Source organism: Papio anubis, chromosome 6, assembly GCF_008728515.1.
Source record: "Papio anubis isolate 15944 chromosome 6, Panubis1.0, whole genome shotgun sequence".
In the NCBI taxonomy this organism is placed as follows: domain Eukaryota; kingdom Metazoa; phylum Chordata; class Mammalia; order Primates; family Cercopithecidae; genus Papio; species Papio anubis.
The window spans coordinates 3,710,695-3,727,708 of record NC_044981.1 but is presented as its reverse complement, the minus strand read 5'-3'; the positions used below and the strand labels follow the sequence as shown (position 1 = coordinate 3,727,708).

The following is a 17,014-nucleotide window of genomic DNA, read 5'->3' as shown; positions in this document are numbered from 1 at the left end:
TCCTGCCTCAGCCTCCCAAGTAGCTGGGACTACAGACGCCTGCCACCACGCCCGGCTAATTTTTGTATTTTTAGTAGAGACGGGATTTCACCGTGTTAGCCAGGATGCTCTCGATCTCCTGACCTTGTGATCCGCCGGCCTCAGCCTCCCAAAGTGCTGGGATTACAGGCGTGAGCCACCGCGCCCGGCAGCATTATTTTGTATTGCTGTAACAGTCACCGGTCACACTGACTTTGTCTCTGAACACAAGCCTGGGCTTGCTTGTGATTAGCAGTGTCAATCTGCTAATGGGAGATGGATTCTTGGTCTCTGAACTTCATGAGAAAGATTCCTGGTCTCTGAACTTCATGAGAGGAGTTAAAAAAAATTGCAGACTGAGGTACCCAATATAAACCATGAGGAGACTCCTTTGGAAGTCTTTTTACCACCCCTTGGACACAGGGAGTGCACTTACTCATGGGATTGTGGTATTATCAGAAGTAATGTACTTTATCAAGTCTCTTTCCTTCAGTACAGTCCTTCCACGAGGATGCCGCCCAGGCATTTATAGGATGATGGGGCAAATTCCAATGATGCTAATCTGGCCTCATTGATAGATCTCCAGAATCTTCCAGTTGACCCCAATTTTCACCAGTCTTGAGAAAATTTGCAATGGGCCATCCTTTCCCCTTCCTCATGTGGTGCCACAGGGCTAAACACTCGATGGTGCTGGACATGTTTGTCATACTTGATGTAGCAATCTCATTTCATACAAAGGCCACAGGGTAGACAATTCCCAATTCAAAAACATTTAAAACAGTATGCATGTAGGCAATCTTTGCAAATGTCCCCAACTAATGACAATAATCTATCATGTTTCTGCAGGGCCTTATAGTACATGTGCACTTACATCTCCATTAATCCCGCCTACAGTCCCATCGAGACAACGGGAGACAGATTGCTAGGTCCATTTTGGAGAGGAGGAAATGAAGACTCGAGAAGGTCATGATTTCTACAAGGTCACAAAGCAGGCAAGTCTCAGAATTGGGATAAAAACCTACGTTGCCTGAGTCTTGGCCCACTCCTTCATTCAAATCCTTGGTTGTTTCTGGGTGCCAGGCACTGTTTTAGCTGTTAGGAACACAGCAGCAAAACGATTGTCAATTTGCAAGAGAAAGATCTTTGGTCTCTGAACATTGTAAGAAGACTTAAAAACAAATTGCAGGCCGGGCACGGTGGCTGGCCAGGATGGTGAAACCCCATCTCTACTAAAAATACAAAAATTAGCTGGGCGTGGTGGTGGGCGCCTATAATCCCAGCTACACAGGCGGCTGAGGCAGGAGAATCCCTTGAACTTGGGAGGTGGAGGTTGCAGTGAGCCAAGATCGCGCCATTGCACTCCGGCCTGGGCAACAAGAGCAAAACTCTGTCTCAAAAAAAAAAAAAAAAAAAAAAAAAAGGCCGGGCATGGTGGCTCACACCTGTAATCCCAGCACTTTGGGAGGCCGAAGTGGGTGGATCACCTGAGGTCAAGAGTTTGAGACCAGCCTGGGGAACATGGTGAAACTCCGTCTCTACTAAAAATACAAAAAATTAGCCAGGTGTGGTGGCAGGTGCCTGTAATCCCAGCTACTTGGGAGGCTGAGGCAGGAGAATCGCTTGAACCTTGGAGGCAGAGGTTGCAGGGAGCCGACATTGCACTATTGCACTCCAGCCTGGGCAATAGCAGCGAAACTCTGTCTCAAAAAAAAAAAAAAAAAACTGCAGCCTAGCAACAAAGTATAAACCATGAGGAGAATCCTTTTACCATTTCTTAAGCTTTCAGACCATCCCTTTTGACACAAGGGATGCACTTATTCCTGGGATTAGTCTGTTGGGTGGGGTGCAGTTTTAAAAAGGGGGCTCAGGTGACATTCAAACAGAGGCCTGAAAGTGGAAGAGGTGAGTCATGCAGAATTCTTGAGGAAGAGCTTACAGGCAGAGGGAACAGCTGTCACAAAGACCTGCCATGGAAGGGCCTAGTATGTCCCAGGAAAGCACTGAGCCATCTGCTGAGGGACCTGGAGGCCACAGTCTGACCTCGGCTCCTCTTCTGACCAAGACGAAGCCATTAGAGGGCTTCAAGCTGACATGTGCTATGATATTTCTGACATCTTAACAGGGTCACTCTGGGAGATTTCCTTACAATATAAATTGTCAATATAATCCAAGACAACAACAACCAAGACAACAATGGCTCAGAGAAAAAGAGTACTACATGACTGTTATTGTACGTCTCACAGTGAGGTGACAAGCACAAGCGCTGTCTGTGGGGTGCCTGCCTTGGGCCAGGTAGTTGGCGGGGGCTTTCTTTACCCACCACATTTTATCCCGTCCTTGCAGTTGGCTGCATGATATATTTATTATTATGCCATTTTACAGATGAGAAAACTGAGACTCGAGTCCACAGGCTAACCAGGGACAGCCTTGGGCCTTCACTCTACTGCCCTTCGCCTCTGTTATGAGCATGTGCACATCAGTCAAGGCTGAAGCAATCCTTTCAATGAAAGAAAATGATATTTGGTAAAGTACCTTGAAAGAAATACTCTCATAATAAGAATTGGTGAATATTTAAAATGTTGTCTAATTAACACATTGGCAGTGTTCTTCATGTCATTTATACATGCCGTTCAACCTGCAAATATTATTTTTAAAAATTAATATAGTAATATTTAATACTTTTTAAAGAGAGCCTTTGATTAACTTTGGTCCCATCAACAAACACAAATTGCATTAAACTTTTTGAACAGACTTTGTAAATGTAATCATTTGACTTCCTTAATTGTCTGATTAACAACAATAAAAAAAATCTTCCCAAGTACTTAAGTAATAATTCCTGTAAATATAACAAAATCTAGACATATAATACATTTTATATACTCTTAAAATATCAACATAAAATTATACTCTACATCAACTTTTTAACTCCACATTTTAAGTTAGAATTACAAGTTTGACTGACACTCCAGCACACAAAATCCTCTTAAACATAACAAATAAGGAAAAGGCCAAATATCCACAGATTACCTCCTAACCCCAAAATATCAGAAATAGATTTGATTCATCTTCATCATTTTTACACTTAATGCTGTCTCTTTTCGGGATTACAAGTCCTTTTCCCACTAAAAAAAAGATTCAGAATAGATTTGGAGTTGAATTTCCGAGTGAATTTTTGGGGCCTCCTTACCAGCTAGCTGAGGTTGCATCATGAGCAGGGATGTTAGCTTGGACACGGGAGTTAGAAGTAGAGAGGTCAGGATGATTTTTATTGATTTTGTACTTGCTAAGTCACTGTCTTGCGAACAGGTCAGCTCCTAGTCCTGGCCCCTACATTCAGTCATATGTTACCTGCTTCTGTCCACTTAGAGATGCCTGCAACCTTGCTGGGTCTCTGGAGCACACGGCTGGATTTAACATCATTCCTGGTCTAATTCTATTCTGAATTCTTTTCATATTCTGCACATTTGCTGCAGCTGTAACTTCCAGCCACTGCTCGAAGATGAAGATGAGGCTCAAAGCTGGACAGCAGAGGGAGGCCAGCCAAGGCCAGAACTGCAGAGATGGCAGGTGTGTGTGTGCTGGGTGAGGCCAGGTTGTTGAATGTTGCCATGGCCCGTCCTCCTCATTCGCCTCTGGGAAACACAGGAGGAAACTGCACACACAGAACCCGCATCCATCTGAACAGCTGCATCCTCAGAAAGATCTGGCTAAGGCAGTGACATCATGAAACTGGAATTTCTTTCACTCTGGAGGAAGTGAAAAGAGCTGCAAACAGATCTTTAGGGACTGGCTATTATTCCCTATTGTAATGGACTTTTCTTTCATCTTAAAGTACATTAAAAATATTGACGCGGCAATATAAATACCACCTTCCCCCGCCCCCCCGCTTTTTTTAAAGCAAGAAGTCTCTTGAATTTGTATTTGTTTTGCTGTTTAAAACCAAATCTCTAAGGAAAGCCAATGCAAATACAAGCTCTTCAGTGGTTATGGTCACTCAGTGGACTCCCTGGTTCCCAGCAAGCTCTAGCTGCCCAACTGAACTTCTCTTTGTGGGTTTTCAGAGGGCTGGGGAATGGAAATGCGTTAGTGTTTCTCCAGTCTGCTCATTCTTTGCCGTATGGCACTCTTACCTGCAGGCTTTTCACACACAGATGGGCTGCTGAATGTTCTATCATTGCAGGCTTGCCTCCAGACCCAGGTATATTTCAAGAGCAGAAGCCGTTGGCACAATCACCCCTTCTTCTGTTTGTGGGAGAAAGTTGCCATCCACACAATTTTGGCCGGGTGCGGTGGCTCACAGCTGTAATCCCAGCACTTTGGAAGGCTGAGGTGGGCGGATCATGAGGTCAGGAATTTGAGATCAGCCTGGCCAACGTGGTGATACCCTGTCTCTGCTAAAGATATAAAAAATTAGCCAGGCGTGGTAGCGCACGCATGTAATCCCAGCTACTTGGGAAGCTGAGGCAGGAGAATCACTTGAACCCAGGAGGTAGAGGTTGCAGTGAGCAGAGATCACGCCATTGCACTCCAGCCTGGGCAATAGAGTGAGGCTCTGTCTCAAACAAAAAAATAATTATAGTTTCTACACATGTGGGTTTGGAATTTGAACAAATTATTTTATTCTGGGAATGCTTTATAATCGCCTAAAATGACGACTTCTTTCCTAGTTGTAATTTCTCTTTGCCACGTTACCAGGATGCACAGAAGGCACAGGGAGGAAAGCTCTGGGTTTGCCTCTTGCGAAACTCAAAAGCCACATTAAGGATGAGGCAGTCATCTGAGCCAGCATCTTGTCTGGAAATAATTATGCCTTGCTAACAAAGCTGTGGAAATCTGCAATGCACAAAAATACAACATCCATGCAAACCCAAATAAAGGGAAGCAAATTCCCTCTGGACACAGCTGTGCCTAAGACTCCCGGAGTGAAAGGAGCAAAATTGTACCTATGACCTACTGTTTCTATTAGAAACCCTAGAATCAATGTTCATCACCCCATTAAAAAACAACAGATTTATGAGGAGAGAAGCTTCCAAAAAGACTGCAGAATTCTCTTTTTTTGGTGCAGTTGGGACATTAATTCTCAAAGTATTAAAACCTGTCCAGGTTCTTCTGGTATGTTCCTTCTGTCTATACAAGGAGCATGTGATTTTTTTAAAATGTTGACTTTGCGGATCCTGTTAGTTAGGTGGGAAATTGAGACACCAGAGAGGCATGAGGTTCCTCATTTAGTCTGGACTCAGTTCCTTTCCTAAATTAAAGGAAATGTACCATACTGCTGACTTGGTGAGTTTGCTTTCAGTGCACGCTATGTGTGAGGTTGTAGAGAGTATGAGATCAAGCAGTGTTGGGAACAGGCCCCCCAAAATCTGGCCATAAACTGGCCCCAAAACTGGCCAGAAACAGTCTCTGCAGCACTGTGACATGCTCGTGATGACCATGACGCCCACGCTGGAAGGCTGTGGGTTTGTGGGTTTACCGTAATGAGGGCAAGGAACACCTGGCCCACCCAAGGTGGAAAACCGCTTAAAATCATTCTTAAACCACAAACAGTAGCATGAGCGATCTGTGCCTTAAGGACATGCTCCTGCTGCAGATAACTAGCCAAACCCATCCCTTTATTTCGGCCCATCCCTTTGTTTCCCATAAGGAATACTTTTAGTTAATCTATAATCTATAGAAACAATGCTAATCACTGGCTTGCTGTCAATAAATATGTGGGTAAATCTCTGTTCAAGGCTCTCAGCTCTGAAGGCTGTGAGATCCCTGATTCCCTACCTCACATGCCATATTTCTGTGTGTGTGTCTTTAATTCCTCTAGCTGGGTTAGGGTCTCCATGACCGAGCTGATCTCGGCAAAGCAGCACGACCTGTTTCCAACATCTGACTTTTCCTCTCTATTCTGCCCAGCACAGGGGCCAGCCAGAGCTCACAGTCCCAGCCTAGTAGGGATTGGCTACACAAGTCTTTTGAAGAACAAGCCCAGATGCATATTTATTTTGAGTTGCTCAAGAAACTCTAGGTTGATAAAATCACAAGTGTGAGAAGTGAGGCAGAAGAATCTGTAGTTTTATCTGAGAATTCTCCTGCCACCATATGTGTTGGAGAAAACAAGTACACAAAAAACTGGGGCTAGGGGGTCACCAGGGGCTGAGGGAAGGAGAATGGGGAGTTGGTGTTTAATGGGTACAGAGTTTCCATTTGGGATGATGAAAAAGTCCTGGAGATAAATGGTGGTGATGGCTGCACAACACTTTGAATGTACTCAATGCCACTAAACTGTACACTTCTGAATGGTTAAGGTGGTAAATTTTATGTCCTGTGTATTTTAACATGATTTTTTCAAATTTTAAAAAGTAAGGTAGCAGGAATAAGTACTTCAATTAGGCAAACTCTAAGATGGCCCCACAAGTCCTTCTCCTGGAGCATGTTCTCTAGAATCTCCCCTTGAGTGTGGACAGGATTTGATGGTATTTCACTCCTGTGATTAGGTTACTTATAATGGAAAGATAAAGGGATTTTGCAGGTCTAATTAAGGTCCCTAATCAGTTAACTTGGAGTTAAGCAAAAGGGAGATTTCCCAAGGTGAGCCTGCCCTAACTAGACCCTTTACCTGGGGCTTCCTGAGGAGAGAGTTGAAGCAGCAGAAACCACCTCCCTTGGCCCCAAAGATTTGCATGTTAGGGAGAGGGCCACTGGGCAGGGAACTGCAGGTTGCCCTAGGAGCTCAGCTCCTGCATCCTCCAACCACAAGGACCTGAATTCTACTGACAGCCAGGGAGCTTGGAAGGGGAGTCTGTGCCTCAGAGAGAATTGCAGCCCTGGGCAACATGAGAGTTTGAGCCTGGTGAGACCCTGCAGGAGACCCCACTGATGTGTGCTTGGATCCCTGGCCCATGGGAACTGTGAGTTAGGAAGTTTGGATTGCTGGAAGTGGCTACGTTTGTGGTCCTTTGTTAGACAGCAGTAGAAGATGACTGTAGCCCTGGTGGTCACTGGGGTGTTGATGCTCAGCATCTGCTGCAATATAGGCAGATATTGTCCATGTATCCAGTGCACCTTGGCAGCTGCTCTGCACAGGGGAAAGAGGCCAAAGGTATCCATCCATGGAGGGAGAGCACTGTGTGGGGGACAAGGTGCAGGTGACCTTGTTTTATTTGACTAAATTAATATCAAACTGAGGGGATCCAGTGGAAGAGCCCCAGGGAAATCAGAGCTGCGTCCTACAAAACACGTTCTCCTCTCATAGGAGACAAAGGCATGGGTTAAACAGCGCTCTTTAATGCAGCACACAAACTTCCAAGTGTGGGTGCAAAGGGAGAGACTTCTTCTCTTCACACAGTCAGGCATGCAATTCTCATTGTTTGTGTCCATAGAGATGCGTGCCAGGGAGGAGGGAGCTAGCTGAGTTGTGTGTGCCTGGAGCTGTGAAACAATGAACTGTATGCGGGAAAGCAGTACCAAGCGGATGTGGTCAGTAACTGCGACCACGGGCAGTCACATGACTTCTCAGTTTCTATACCTATAAAATGCCAGGACCAAACTGGAGTGCCGGTCCTGTCAAACATCTCTGAGGTGCCCACGGTTGTTTATTACTAATCATGCAGGAACATGCAACAACTGACCCAGAGGCTAGGAGAGGGAGGATGGACTTCGTGTCCCTGTGAAGCCACATCCTTCACATCACCTAACAGGCCCTGCCCAGAGTAGAAATAAGTGAGTGGGTAAGCACTGTTGACGTGCCTAGCCACCCTAGTTTCGGGAGCTGGCTGTGGGGTGAATGAGTCCATGGCTTACAAGGGCAAGCATGCACTGTGCTCTCCTTCACCCCTGTCCTCTCACAATCGATGCTCGGCATTGTAGCCGGAGTGATGGCTTAAAATACAAAGCACATCATGTCACACCCTTCCTTGAAATCCTCCAATGCCTTCTCACCTCACTAGGCATCACCAGCAGACTCTCGGCCTGCTCAGCACACAATGGCCACCCTGACCCTGCCCTGACTCTTGACGCTTTGTGCTTGCTGCTCCTCTGCCTGGAATCCTCTCCACTGTGTGTCCTCACCCAGGCTCAGCTCCTCAGGGAGGCCCCCCCTAACCAACCCCTCTAGACAGGCCCCTCCCGCGTCCCCAGGACTCTTCACCTTCTTCGTCATATAAGGCTGAGGAATGGAGGAGACTGGAAAGAACCTTGAGGTATCGAACTGAAATTAGACATAGAGGTATAAATTCATGAGCTGCATATCTGTATCTTACATATACCCAGAGTTAGAGAATTGTTATAGATGTATGTGCATGTATGTATATTTATGTATGTGTATATATGTGTGTGCACATATATACATGCACATACCTGCTATCTCTGTCAGCTGGAAGGGCCTAGAAGCAATGACACCCTGGCAGGCACAAGCACAGCCAGCACTCAGGCCTTGGTTGGAGAAATGGCCGATTCCAGCACAGGGGTGGGGAAAGTCCAAGAGAATTTGGGAGCATATTTTTGTGCCAGATAGCAAAGAAGCACCCAAGAATAATAAGAATAATGGGGATATGTCAAAAAGAGGCAGGTATTTCATTCCTGTAATTAGGTTAGTTATAAGGGAAAGATAAAGGGATTTTGCAGGTATAATTAAGATCCCTAATCAGTTTACTTGGAGTCAATCAAAAGGGAGAATTCCCAGGATGAGCCTCACCTAACTAGGCCCTTTAACTGGGAGCTCGAGGGGGCTCTCACAGGCCGATTTTAGAATGATTTAAGCATCAAAATAAATAATTGGATTACAATACATTGTATGAGATAGGAATCCATGAATCCATACTCATTAAAAAAAAGTAATTCAATAAATAAACAAATGAGGAGAAGGAAAAGCTCTTCCTTGTAGTAGAATGCCAACTAGTAAATGCAGAGGGAATGATGGAAATAGATAATCACTCTTAGGCAACAGTAACAGTAGTTGTTGATCCATGTGGGTGTCCCTGGTGTGTGGAGGTTTGATGAGAAACAGGATGTTGGCAAAACATTGGACTACCTTCCTACAAACCACTACCAAATGCAAGGGGGAGGCGGCAGACACAGCTTGACTGCGTAATTAAGGTGAGACCATCTCAGGTAGGACAGGTGGCACCATGCGCCTCATGGTTTGATGCACGAAGAAGGACACAGCATCTCCTCGGTGGTATTACAGCCTTGAGTGCCGGGGGGTCTCAGCCCATGGGATGAAGGACCTGTGCTCCTGTGCCAAGGGCACAGAGGCAGAAAAAGACTGGGGGCTGTTCCGTATGGGAACAGACTGAGGTGACCAGAAGCTCAGTGCAAGGCGTGCTGTCTCACAGCCTGCACGGGAAAGGCTGGTGGACCCTTGGTGGAATTTGAACCAGGTCTGTGGACTGGATGGCTGTGCTGTATCTGTGTTCATTTCCTGACTTGGACAGTCTTGTGTTGGGGTGACAAAGAGTGTCCTAGTTTTTAGGAGGTACACAGTGGGATATTTAGGGATGAGGGCACTGCTATGGTCTAAAGGTTCTGTCTCCCAAAAAGTCATCTGTTGAAACCTAATCACCAAGGTGATGGTATTAGGAGGTAGGGTCTTTGGGAGGTAAGTGGCACCCTCATGCATGGGATTAGTGCCCTTACACAAGTGGCCTGAAGGAGCTTCCCCGTCTTGTACGTGAGGACGCAGGGAGAAGGTACGGTCTATGAAGAAGAGGGCAGGACCTCACCAGACACTGAACCTGCTGACACCTTAATCTTGGACTTCCAGCCTCCAGAACTGTGAGAAACACATTTCTGTTGTTTATAAGCCACCCAGGCACAATGTCAGGATATATATAGCCAATATATGTCAGCGTATATATATACAACCCATTGTATGAGATAGGTGACATATCCTGACTATATATATATACACACACACACACATATATACATACACTGACATACATATATATTTGATATATATGTATATATAGAGAGAAGGTGATGAAGCAATGTAGTGTTATTAACAATTATGAACAACTAACTACACAGTTGATAACAATATTAACAATTGGAAAGTCTAGGTGAAGGGGAAAAGGGAGCTTTTTGTACTGTTCTTACAACTTTTCTATACACTGGTAATCTCTTCGTAATCTACCTTCCAGGGTTTTTGAAAGGACCAGATGAAATAATGTTAAATCTCTATTAAAAGATTTTTAATGCAAACATATGTAATTACCTTGATCATGTCTCATTTACTTATTAGCCATCTTCTTGCACGAGACCGTGATTTCCACGAGAGCAGGGCCTTGCCCTTTACATCCTGCTAGATCCCCCTGCTTGGAATGGTGCCTGGCATAATAAATACCAAAATATATTTCAGTAAAAATACTCAAATATCTGTCGAGTAATAAATGCATCACAGAAATTGGGTTAATTTTATACTTACCATTATTATAATATCATGATGTATATGTTAGTAAAGAGAACTGTAATCACCTTTAGTCTGCCTCTTAGAAATCTTGAAACCTGTTTGGAAATCTACTAGCTTATTGATTTGTTATTAGAGTAATTACTGTTATGTAACAAAAATATACTTCTACATAATTAAGTATATTCATTTGCATGATAGAATTTGATCACTTTCTTACTGTAGTGGTTGAAGAGAACTGTCATTTAAACAGTGCAGATGAAGCCCTGAGAAATAAGTGTGCATTTCCTATTACAGAAACATTCTCCAAGAGACATTGGAAAGGACCTAGGATGAAGGCCCAGCATGGCCCTGCGTGGAGCCAGGACTTGGGTTTTGTACAGTTGCATGAACTGCCACTGGCTATCTTAGAATAAAGCGCTCTACAAAAAATGTTTTCTAGCAGATAGTACCTTCTCATCGTATAAAAGCTTGGGTAAATTTTCAGGGTGGATGCAAAGTCAAGCAGGATCATCAGCAAAGAGAGGGATGATAAATGAAGAAACATTTGTTCTGATCAGAGCCAACGCCGTGTGAATGATATTCCGCAGTTTGTCACTCCAGCTGCCGGAACAGAACATTCCAGGGAGGTGGGATTTGCCCCATTGCTTTACTGGAAACAGTGGGCGGGGGTGCAAATCTGGTTCTTACGAAAAGACAACTTCAGCCCTGAAGAGCCAAGATGTAGTCCCAACGCCTCAGAGAATGTGTCTGGCATGAAGTGTAAGCAGCAGATGTAGCTCTGTTATTCCTAATAACACAGACTACAGAAATCGTTCTTTCCTTTTTTCTATTCCTCTTCAAGCTGCTTCACGTACCTTCACCATCCCATAAGTCAAAATCCGCCGCTGCGATTCCCTATTTCTTTTTTTCTTTAACTGGGGAAAAGCCCTTACCACACGACTTTCCCTTCCTACCTTTCATCCCTATAATTTCAGAATATGAACTTAAAATCATCTTAGGGAGAAACTGAGAAAGACTAGCAGTATAAAGGATATAAAATGTGGAAGGCACATTCAAATACCAAGATTTCAAAGCTAAATAGAACTACGGATTCAGCAGTCTGAACTTCCTGATGCATGGAATTTCTAACACGATACTGAGTAAAATATCTTTATCTGTGTATCTGACTCTATTTGGCCTTTTTTCTCTCACTTACATTTTGAATTTCATCCTTTTGAGTTTCGTATCTCACCCTAGGTGCCTTAAATTCTGTGTGTATGTGTACCGCCCACATCACTGCCCAATTTGGGAGCAGTCCTAGTTACATTTTATTTACTACAGAATCATAAATAGATGTACTGTAATATCAAAGGCACTTTCATAAGCCATCTGTTGACAATATTCTAGATCTTCTCACAAGTCATATCTTATTAAAAGCCTGATTCATACAGACCAGATGTCCAACAGTCAGGAAATGGCTTAGTAAATGATGGTACATCAAGATCATGGAATATTATGTCATCATTAAAGTTATAATTACGAAGTCTATTTTGAAACACAAGACATTTTACAATTTTATGAAAAAATACATAGGAAGTAGGTATTCTCTGCTGATAACTATGCTAAATATTGATGTACTGGAATAAGTTAAAGGTAATATGCAAAAATGGTGAGGATATATATTGTTTGAAAAATTATTTAATCTTGGCCAGGCACAGTGTCTCACACCTGTAATCCCAGCACTTTGGGAGGCTGAGGCAGGCAAATCACAAGGTCAGGAGATCAAGACCGTCCTGGCTAACACGGTGAAACCTCATCTCTACCAAAAACACAAAAAATTAGCTGGGCGTGGTGATTTTTTGTAGTTCCAGCTACTCGGGAGGGTGAGGCAGGAGAATTGCTTGAACCCGGGAGGCGGAGGTTGCAGTGAGCCGAGATCACACCACTGCACTCTAGCCTGGGCGACAGAGTGAGACTTTGTCTCAAAATACACACACACACACACACACACACACATATATATATAAATCTTGATGATGATACATTATCCTTAAACAAACAAACAAACAAACATAATTTGCAAAATTTCTGAAGGAAAGTGTGACCCATAGGGTGATCTGGAACTTTATTGCTTATGCACTAAATGCATTTGGTCACAACCCTGCCTGAGAACCCTACGTAGTTTTCTTCCTCCCTGTTTATATTATTTTAACTCTGTAAAGAGAGCTAAGTATGTCTGATTTGCCCAGAACTGTAAGTGGAATGTCAGTGAATGAAGTAGTCAGAGAAACAGTGGGCAAAATTCATTTCTTCATTCAGAGTATATGTACTGGGACATTCACTCTGAACCAAAATCTGGGGGATACCAAGGCAGACGCAGTCCCTTCTAGGCAGAAACACACATCTGATCCCAGGTAGACTTGTCAAGCTTACATTGCACCTCTGCAGTTTTTCCATAAAGAAGACATTTAGATTTCAAGAGCTGGATGGACATTTGCTGTGCTTTACCGCCTGGTACGGTGACTCCAATTTTCTCCTACTATATATAAGAGGCCTTGGTGGGAGGGTGAATTCAGAGGCCTCTCTCCCAAAATAGAAGCAGAGGGGGTCAGGCCAGCCTCCTTCCTGGAGGGATATATCCACAGGTGTGGGCATGAGCCCCGAGCCTAGCCCTTCATTTTGCCCGTCTGGACTCTGACTTTTGGGCAAGGGCTGGGAGCAAGGGCCAAGGTTACTCTCAGAAGCTGAACCAGTCCTGGCGGAGGTTATTGCTGTGTCATTGGGTTTCACAGCTCCCTCGTCTCTGCTGGTTCCCAAGCTTGGTCCTTCGGTCTTCTATTGATTCCACGAACCACACTTACATCCTTGAATACTCCTCATCCACCCCTCTTTCCAATCAATTCCTTTCTGCTTATCTTTGCCTGAGTCATTTTCAGTTGTTTGCGGTCAAGAGCTTTAATCAATACAGAAAGGAACATCATCCACTTGGTTTAACATCGCAGTTAGGAACAAGGCAGACCTAGGGGCAAATCCTGCTTCAATCATTAAGAAATCTGGACAGTTCCTGAAGCTATGAATGCCTCAGTTTCCTCATCTGAAACTGGGAAGAATGACCACTACCTCCTTAGTGAAAGCTAATGAGAAAATATAAGCTAAGAGTCTGGCAGTGTGCACTGCTCACACCAGGATATTCCAAAGTACTATTTTAAAAATTCCCCTTCCTTTCCTCTCTGTCCTTTTCCTCAAATAAATACTTGAGGAAATCTCTTGGCTGGTAGAACTTTAAAAACAAACAAAGGAAATTAGAATCTATAGTTCTTTGCTCCCTAGTTTCTGGTTTTCTCGCCCATAATAAATGATCATTGGCATAACATTTATATCTGTAGAACTGGATAACTGGATTTTAGTAATTCTAAAATCAGCAGACAGTTTGCTAATGGAATAATCTTCATGTTTGTTGACAACAGTGAGGAATAGAATCATACATTTTTGTTGACAATATTAAAAACCAAAGCTGAAAAACCCTTTCTGTTCACTGTTGCCCATAAAGGGAGATGCAGGGAATTTACTCCACTGTCAAATGATATATATATATATATATTTAAACACAACAACAAAGACCCCAAGCTATCTTTCCAAAATGTCAGGACCAACTGGCCTCACAGTTTAATCCAGAGCAGTGGGAGCAGCCACAGCAGCAGGCTCCAGTGAATCGCTCTAGGGATTGGCAAAGTTGGCATCCCATCTCAATCCACGCCTCACTGCAGGAGCAGCGCGTTCAGCCTGGTTGGGAAATAACCATCAAGATCTGGTTTTGTGAATGGTAAGGTCAGACCCATGTATAATCAATCTGAATTCGCATAATTCACTTGAGTCTGCTATTCCTCAGTTTACTCATTACATGTGGCTGAACAAAGACTGAGATCCTCTAAAATGTATTATTAATTCATCCATGGACCCGGCCAGACAAAGAGGAGCTGGTTCCTAAAAATGATGATCTTGTGGCTTTGGAGACAGGAGTGCAGTTTACAAAACTTAGAACGCTGTGGCTGAGGCTCACTCTGGGGCCAGCATCTCTTGTTCCACCAGACACCTCAGTGGCTGGTGTTTGCAACATATTCTCCATCCACTAATTGAAATGTTACAAATAATTTAATCCTGCAGGATGATTTTATGTGATAAGGAAACAATCCAGCTGATCTCATTTTTCACACTTTGACCTAGACCCTAGAGAAATGTTCCCAAAGAAGGAAAAGGAATTTGGACTCAGTATTCAAACAACAAGAGTAATTACTCAACAAAGAAGTCAATTAAGCAAATTACCCATGAACTTAGTGGCTTTTAAAGCATAATCATTATTTATTCCACCGGTTAGGAATGTGGGAGTGTCTCGGGAGTGTCTGGGGATGACTCCTGAAGCTGGCAGTTACTTGGAGGCTTAGCGGGGCAAAAGGGTCCACTCTGCAGGCAACACCGTCACGATGGCAGCCAGCGGGTGCCAGTGGCTGTCTGGAGACCTCAGCTCCTCTCCACATGCTCTTCTTTACTGCGCTGCTTGTTGCCACAGCATGCTGGCTGTTTTCCCCTGAGCTTGCAAGCCAAGAGTCTAGGTCTGTGGTTCTCAGCTGGGAGTAGTTTTGCCGCCTAATATGGTTTGGATCCGTGTCCACGTCCAAATCTCATGACAAATTGCCATCCCGGTGGATTTCTCATGAGTGGTTTAGCACCATCCTTTGGGGCCCTGCTCATGGTAGTGAGTTCTCATGAGATCTGGCTTAAAAGCACGTGGTGTCTCCCGCTTTCTTGCTCCCGCTTTTACCCTGTTTCATGCCTGCTCCTGCTTTGTTGTCCACCATGAGTAAAAGCTCCCTGAGGTCCCCCAGAAGCAGATGCTGCCATGCTCCCGGTTCCTGTGCCTGCAGAACTATGGGCCAATTGAACCTCTTTTCTTATAAATTACCCAGTCCCAGGTATTTCTTTATAGTAATGTGAGAATGGACTATTACACTCCCTCATCCTGAGGACATTTGGCAAAGCCTGGAGACATTATTTTATGTTTCCTATTGAGCTGTTATGCCCAGACCGTTTATTCCCCGAAGAAGACCACCAGAGTCCAGAGTCAAAGCTAAGCAGCAAGGATCTTTATTACAGGTTCGAACCTGGAACTCTCCCTCGCTCGCAAAACGAGACGGGCAGGAGAGCTCCCCCACTGAGCTCCGAGCAGTGTTATATAGTCTAAGAAAAGTGGGCATAGAGTTATTATACAAATCAGATATATGATTGGCTAGTGTTTGAACAAGGCGATTTGGCTAACTATGATTGGTTCCCGCCATTTCTGATATTTTGGTTCAAACTTTGAGGCGGGAGAGCAGGTTTATGGCAGCAAGAGTTTATCTTACTTAAACACGTCTTGTGACCTTGCCTCAGAACTTACAAAATCTCTGGTACGTGCAGAAAACCAGGTGCTCACAGAACTTACGAAATCTCTGGTATGTGCAAAGACTAGAGAGCAGAACAAGGGTGTAGTGGGTGGGGGGCGGGTACACATCTAGCTTTGTGTCCTTTCAAGCAAAGGGTGCTACTGACATCTGATGGGTAGGCCAGGAGGCTGCTAAACATCTTACAATGTGCAGAACAGCCCCCACAATAAATAACTATCTGGTCCAAAGCGTTAACAGCACTGCTGTTGAAAACCCTGGTTACAGGTGGAAGCTGCAGTGTCATTCATGATCTAGCCTCAGAAGTTACCTTTGCTCACGTTCATCATATACCATCAGCCATCCCTGACCCCAAGTGGGAGGGTGCAACACAAGGCTGTGACTGCTGGGAAGCAGGAGCTGTCGGGCACTCTTGGAGCTAAGTCTTCGAGTGGGAGGACTACCAGTGCCTTTTTTCCCCTTTCTGCTTATCTCTATTGTCCGAATTTTCTGGAAGAAAAATATACATTTATGAAATTATAGATATATACATATACATACACACACACATCATATATAATACAAAACAAACATCAAGAACAATACACTAGGGCTAGGTATAGAGGCTCACACCTGTAATCCTAGCGCTTTGGGAGGCTGAGGTGAGAAGATTGCTTGAGTCCAGGAGCTGGCAATCAGCCTGGGCAACATAGCAAGACCCTATCTATACCAAAAAAAAAAAGTTTTAAAAATTAGCTGGGCATGGTGGTGCACACCTGTAGTTTTCTGGACTAAGCATCTTGCAGTGGGGACCCACTCAGGTGGGAGCATTGCTTGGGCCCAGGAATTCAAGGCTGCAGTGAGCTATGATTGCACCACTGCACTCCAGCCTGGGCAACAGAGGGAGACGGGGTTTCACCATGTTGGCCAGTCTGGTCTCAAACTCCTGACCCCGTGATCCTCCTACCTTGGCCTCCCAAAGTGCGGGGATTACAGGCATGAGCCACCATGCCTGGCCCACTAACTTCTTAAATGAGAGGTCTGTATTACTGCCTACATATCTCCACCTCTCAACCCCCTTTCTGTCCTCACTGAGGCTAATGGGCTGCTAAAGGCAGTGGTTTTCTACTCTTATTTGCCACAATGTTTCTCAAAGACTGGGCCCCACTCATTTTCAGTAGGATCACCTGGAGTTCTT

The 17,014-nt window shown here is 44.3% G+C and overlaps 1 long non-coding RNA gene across 1 annotated transcript in view; it reads right to left on the bottom strand.

Annotated features, from left to right (window-relative positions):
- The window catches only part of LOC110740467, a 30,866-nt gene extending 14,487 nt beyond the window's left edge, over nucleotides 1–16,379 (bottom strand). The window contains exons 1-2 of the long non-coding RNA XR_002521400.2: nucleotides 16,148–16,379; nucleotides 10,226–10,338 (exon numbers count right to left, since the gene is read on the bottom strand). This is a non-coding gene — a long non-coding RNA (uncharacterized LOC110740467). The remainder of the gene's footprint in view (nucleotides 1–10,225; nucleotides 10,339–16,147) is intronic.
- Nucleotides 16,380–17,014: the final 635 nt, after the last annotated feature.